General features: G+C 38.9%; 1 long non-coding RNA gene across 1 annotated transcript; it reads right to left on the bottom strand.

Moving 5' to 3' along the window:
- Positions 1-710: 710 nt before the first annotated feature.
- On the bottom strand, positions 711-6,060 carry LOC141376997 (uncharacterized). Its single transcript, XR_012388736.1, has 2 exons — positions 5,515-6,060; positions 711-2,396 (listed from the first exon to the last, which is right to left on the bottom strand). It is a non-coding gene; the product is annotated as an uncharacterized lncRNA (long non-coding RNA).
- Between the last annotated feature and the right edge of the window lie 811 nt (positions 6,061-6,871).

Genomic DNA, 6,871 nt, shown 5'->3' with positions numbered 1-6,871 from the left:
ATGCAGAGAATTGTGTGTAGTGTTTTGAAAAAAGTGTGTTTTAACCTGCAATTTGAGTGTAAAGCAGGAACTGTGCTTGCAGTTTAGCAGAATTAGTGCGTCAGTTAAATGTTGTAGTCATTGTTTCTGAAGTACAAGTAATTGTGTGTAAAAAAACTAAGAAAAACTGTAATAAGACAATATAAGTTGGGTATTACATAAATTCAAGATAATTGAACACGAAGTTTTAAGTAAAGTTCATATATATATATACATATATATATATATATATATATATATATATATATATATATATATATGATTTATTAAAAGTTTCATTCAATGATAAAGGTCTTTGATTGTAACTCAAATTATTATAATCATTTACCTCTTTGCTGTTGAAAATTGTATAGCTTCCTTTACCAACATGCATTATCATTATTTTCTTACTTCTGTGTCAATCTTTGCATTAACCCACTGATACATTTAATGAAACAAGAAAAAAATTAATGTTAGTACACATGCAATTACTAAAAATACATTTACGGCTGACTTGGGTTGCTAATATAACTGAAATACCAAATTCGAATAACATTATTAAACATAAGCAAAGTTTTTGAGTTATACTTGAATCTGAAGTCCATACTTAATGTTACAGGATAAAGTACTGTGTTGTCTATTGTGCCCACAAGAGGGCGCAAAGCGAACACAATAAGCAAGAAAAAAACAGATTAAACGTCACATCTTTTATTAAAATGAAATGACATTCACCTTTTTATTTAGTCAACCAATTTGGGAACCATAATTTAAAATCTGGATAATGGTTGAATCCTAATCCACATTTATTTGTCACTAACTGTAAGTCTCAAAAACACACACTTTACAACATAGTCATACACACTGGTGCAATAAATAAACAACAATTTTTCCAAAACTAGGTTGCTTTTGAGTCTTCTGCAACCAATGTATATACGCTGGTACATGTTTATTCATGTACTTTACGATACAACACACACACACATTATTCCACTTCAGGATCCTGTCTTTTCTTAGTTTGGGTCAGGCCAGATAATCTTATTCACATCACAGGCTATATTGGCTTTAGCCCGGCAGCAGGGGTACAATATTCTTGCATGCCTGATCTACCCCTGGCATGCATCTACTGGCATCCTTAGGCAGGTTCTTCCATGGCCTGGAGAAGGCATACATGGGTATAAGGTTCTCTGCCATATACCTTCCACTGCCATGCCCCCCAAAAAACTCATCTATTGTGCTTAGAAAGGGAGAGTTAACATGCATAAAGATGTTAAACCAGTCACAAACCAGAGCAGTGCAATGGAACTGACGTTTCCCAAACAACAAAGTAGTGAGTCTGTTCAGGTTGTGCTGGTTCTCTGTAGTCAAGCTGGAATATATGCTCTCTTAGACCATCAAGGAAAGCAAGGTGTTTTGGATCCAAAAATGGCATGATGGTGGAATAGCCCTTGTTGGCTAATGGCTACGTACAAAGTATCATTCCCTCCATGTTGACCAGGGGTATTTACAATAGCAAACTCTGTTCCTCCCCTTCTTCCTCCCTTTGGTCAGGATAAAACCAGGAAGTCCTTCAATATCAAACATTTCCTACAAAACACATAAAACACAGCAGAATAAATCACTACCTAGAATCACAGTTAACAGTTTTTCTCAGTTGCTAAAACACTAAAACCCATTGGCTGAACTTAATTCTAAGTTGCCTGACCTCATTTAGCTTATTGTACAGTCTGTTGTCAATATCTTACATTCAAATTAGTTCAATTCATCTTTATTTCCACTGCACTTTTACTAAGTAGACTGTGTCAAAGCAGCTTAATATACAGTAGAAGATTATAGTAAATAGAATCAGTGTCAGTTCAGTTTTCAGAGTTGAAGTTCAGTTTAGTTCAGTTCATTGTGGGTTCATTTTAACTGCTGAGAGTCCAAACACTGAAGAGCAAATCTATCGATGCACAGCTCCACAAGTCCTGAATCATGCAAGCCAGTGGCAATAGAGGTAAGGAAAAAACTTCACCAATTGGCAAAGATGAAGGGAAAAAACTCAAGAGAAACCAGGCTCAGTTGGGCATGACCATTTCTTCCATGGCCAAACTTCTTGTACACAGCTGCAGTCTAGGAGCCAGAGGTTGGAGAAAGCTGGACGTTCATTGTGGAGATGCTGCAGGTGGGACAGGTCACCAGCTGATGTACAGGGTGGCCTTTCAGGATTAATGGGAAGACTCGTCTGTCACTGTGGTCTTACATGAATCAGAATCATGCCCTCCACTCCTCCATGGCCACCACTGAGGATGCTGCTGAGGATAAGGCCTGGTCCAGGATTATGGGTTAAACCATTTCACATGGTAAAACACAATGTGCAGTGAGCAAAACAATCATTCATGCTGGTAAACACAAGTAGAAACAATCAATTACAAACTGAGAAAAGATGTCATTGATTAGTTTTTCTCGATTGCTAAGACACATTTCTTGAAAGCTGCTATCTTTTTATCTAAACTCTGAACACAAAACCTAATTTTGAAGCTACATTCACAAAACCTTAGACTCTTCTTGCAAAACCAAACTTTCGCCTCAAAACCGTTCAATCAAAACTGAACTAAAGTTGTCAAATTGTGCCCAAACTCAATCAAAATCTAAAACACTACTGAACATTCACTAAACACTCTGTAGAAAAATAGAAACACAATGCTCAGGATATGAAGCTAGAGAAATAAAAGTTTATTTTTCTCTGTAGGCTAAATAAATGTTGCAAAACAAAGAAAATCTGTACAAAAAGAAATAACAGATATCTTGTTCATTTACATGTAGCACTTGTAAAAACAAACAGAAATCTTATGCATTTGCCACTTGTGTACAGTAAGCCCATGTAAAAATGAAGTACAAAAATATACAAATAAGTGCATTACTTAGCCACAGCATCATGTCCCCATACTGGGTTAGGCCACAGGACTTCATCCACATTACAAGCCAAATTTTGTCTGGCCAGACAAAGGGGGAAAGAAACCCTGGTATGCAGTACCTAGGCTTGGCATGCCTCCACAACTATGTCACCACAGGCAACTTACATGGCTTGCAGGAGATTTACCCTGGTGTAAGGTTGGCATTCATTTTACCTTCCACCGCCATGAGGAGAATAATTCCTTAATAGGGTTTAAGAAAGGGGAAGAAAGATTGATTAAATCTTGGTTCACTCTCTAACCTGGAGGGCTCTGTAAAAACTGACATTGTCCCAAACAACAACATAGATGGGATGCCACAGGATCATGTAAGAATCAATAATTATTTTCTCACATTTTCTCGCATTAACGGTTTTTCAATCTAGAAGTCCAGTGGGGTTTTACGAATGAGCAGGACTTACCAGCTCTATAGTAATTGCTGTCAACATTTACATACTGTACTATAATGTCAAAACAAGTATTTACCTGTTCTCTTCGCTAAATCTTCAGATTATGGTAGACACAGTGAATCTACTGATGTTTGGTTGTACCCTTTGTCCAGCCTCCCTCATGCTCATACCATGGACAAGAACATGGTCAATCAAAGTAGCTTTGATTTTATCAGATATTTCTGTTCTTTGTCTTCCCTGACCACATGGACCGCCTCTCTCTTCCTCTCAGATTTCTATTCATTGTAGGGCCTCACAAAACAGTGCTCTGAACTGGCTTACTGTATATGTTTGGAGGGGGTGGAATTCCAGGAGTTTTCCGGGACATAACAAAACGGGAGATGGATCTGAAATAAGGGAGACTCCTGGAAAAAACGGAAGTGTTGGCAGGTATGCTTATGGTTTTGCCAAAAGAGCGATTGATTCAATCAGTGGGTTCAGGCAACTGAGCACTTGGTTCAGACAATAAATTGTTGTCACATTTTTCAAATGATGTGACACAACCAATATAAGCCTGTTTAGAGCAAACAGAAACAACGTGAGAGGACAAGTGCAATGGGCAGTTTATGAAATTGGATCTCCCTTTCATATTCGCCTTTCCTGAATCTGATTGAGTAGTTTTATGGAAAGCGGTAGATCTGCTGTAAGTCGTGAATTTAGCATGTGGTGATATAAGTAAGGAATCATGTCAGGGCTGGATACGGCCCACTAGAGGCTTTTTTCCCCCTTGCTTTAGGAAAGACAATATTCTTAATTGGAATGGGAGTTGAGTAGTACTTGAAAAGGTCTTTCCTGCCTGTATGTGAAGTTATTGAAAAAGGACATACATATCAATTCACACAGAATCTGTCTATCTGCGGTGATGACGGTGTGCCGATAAAAAACTTTGGATTTTAACAATAGGACAAACAGGATTTTGAAAAATCTTCCTGTCCCCTCTGGAAGTTATGCCACTAGTCATTCATAGTTTCACATAGCCATTTTGTGCCATGCCTTTTTATGTGCATGGAAATGTCCTTTGAATAACAGCCTGTTACTTAACTGTGCATTTTTTATTTAATTAACATTTTTAAAGGTTGGCAGTAATTCAAGATAATTTTCTATATAATCTGTCATCAGAACATAAAGTACATGGGCCTTGGCTAAATATTTTACTAATTATGATATTACAACATTAATAACATTTTGTTAGTGGCATGCAGCATGCAGTCTCAGAAATCAACCTTCAATGACACTAAACATTGAGCCAAAGAATGAACATATCTTGAACATATCTTTATATAAACAGAACATGCAATACAAAAAGAAACAATATAATTATATTTTGTTCATGAATTTATTTCTTTATTTCAAACTGTTTCTGTTTATTTATCATCATTATCATATTTAACTAGTTTCATGTCATCAGTATTCTCCTCTTATGCCCTCTGTTGCAGGTTTGTAGCTTTATTATAAGCCCATTTCTGACCACTTAAATTTTTTGGCAAGACAGGAACAGTCCGGGGGCTTGTTGGTCAGTGAACACTTGTAATTGCATTGCAAATCATAGCGGTTCAAATAAGTGTTGGACAATTCTTATCCACTTCAGACAGATGTCAAAATGTCTAGAAATTACATTTACAATTTTATATAATTTTCATTATTATTTCTACGAAGATCAGTAATTATTGTATTTGTCATGACTACCAGCGATCGTCTTTCATAAGATCGCTGGATTTCACTCTCAGTAACCATGGACTACAAATCCACCATTTCTGGACTACATTTTCATACATGCACTCCGCTCACACTCATACATGCTTCCTCATCTAGACTGATTACACGCACACCACCTGAGGATTGTCAGAGACTGATTGCACACACTATTTAAGCTACACACTCACTCATTCACTTGGCCGAGTCTTGTTTATCTGTAGATGACATTACAACGCGTTATTCCTTGTCTTGTTTCCCCGTGTTTTACCTAGCCTTGTATTCTTGTTCTCCCTGCCTGCCGCCTGCCTTTTGACCTCTCGCCTGTTTACTGATTACGATTTTGGACTGTCGCCATATACTTGTTTGCACCTGTATTGACCATTGCTTGCCTGACCACGAATAAACCTGTATTTGGATCTTACCTCAGTTGTTGGTGTCACTCCCCGTGGTTACAGAAGACTCTGCCACAACAGGGATCCAGCAGGTATTGCAATCATGCGTCTTCATCAAGAAGCACAGTCTATTGAGGAGTATGTGGAGAAATTCATTGAACTGGCATACCAAACATCCATGAGTGAGTTATGTTTGATTTTCTTTCATGGAGGACTTTCTGAGCCCCTATATTCCACTATGCCTTTGCACAAACCCCACAGGACTCTAGAAAGTTATATCGATCTTGCACTGCAAATGAGTGGGTCCTCCAGAGTCGACGCCGCCGCCGCCAGAGTCAACGCCACAGCCAGAGCTGCCAGAGTTGACGCCGGCGCCAGAGCTGCCACTGCTGCCTGAGTCTCATGAAGGGTCCGAGCCGCCGCCTGAGTCTCAAGAAGGGTCCCAGCCCATGACCAACCCCCATGGGTTAACCCACACCCAAAGGCGGAGGCTAAAAAGAAAGGTCTCTTCAGCAAGGGTTTCTCCAGCCCCCAGAACTCCCTCCAGTCCTCCCTACATCCCCCAAACTCTTGACTGAAGATGAAGACTGAACTGAAAATCCATCAAGGTTTAGCCAGTATTCCAGGTTTTTGTGTGTGGGATTTTTTTTTTTTAAACACACTAAATAAAACTAATTCCTTCAGGCTTGTTAGAAACCCACAGGTGCAGTAAGTGTGGTGGAGCAGGGTTGGAATTAATATGTGCAGAACTGCTGACCTCCAGGAGTTTGACACCCCTGAACTATACAATCTGTTAATTCGGATTATAATGGAACAATTAAACACAAACATTTGCCCAACTTAGAAATCATGGTAATGGTACATGGTTAATTGATATACATTTTAAAATTAAAATGTATTCATTAAGTGTCAAGTAGTTCCAAATCTTTTAAAATTTCTTTCTTTTATTAAACATAAGCGAGGATATTCTGAAGAAAGCTTGAAACTAGTTGCACCCATAGTATTCATTTATTTTCTTCCACTTATGCAGGGCCAGCATATTTGGGGGCAGCAGTCTTAGGGCCTACTCATACTACGCTATTCGAACCGTGCCCAGGCCCGTTTCCTGGATCGTTTAAGAAGCGTGAGTGCTCTGAATCGGTCTCAGGCACAGTTCACTTGGCCGGCCTTGGCCTAGTTAGAAGAGGTATGCCAGAGCCCGGTTCACTTGGGCTTTGGCGCGGTATGCTTGTGTGTGAGTGCAAAATGTGCCAAAACCCGAAACTGAAACATTGAACATTCTTACTGTTCAAGAACACAAACTGTCGTAGAGAATTAAAGATGCAAAGCTTTCACTGCACATAATCTCCGCACCTTCAGCAAACCTCTTAATTCCAGCAGCACGAGG

Source organism: Danio rerio, chromosome 13 (assembly GCF_049306965.1).
Source record: "Danio rerio strain Tuebingen ecotype United States chromosome 13, GRCz12tu, whole genome shotgun sequence".
In the NCBI taxonomy this organism is placed as follows: domain Eukaryota; kingdom Metazoa; phylum Chordata; class Actinopteri; order Cypriniformes; family Danionidae; genus Danio; species Danio rerio.
This window is presented reverse-complemented; position numbering and strand designations above follow the sequence as displayed.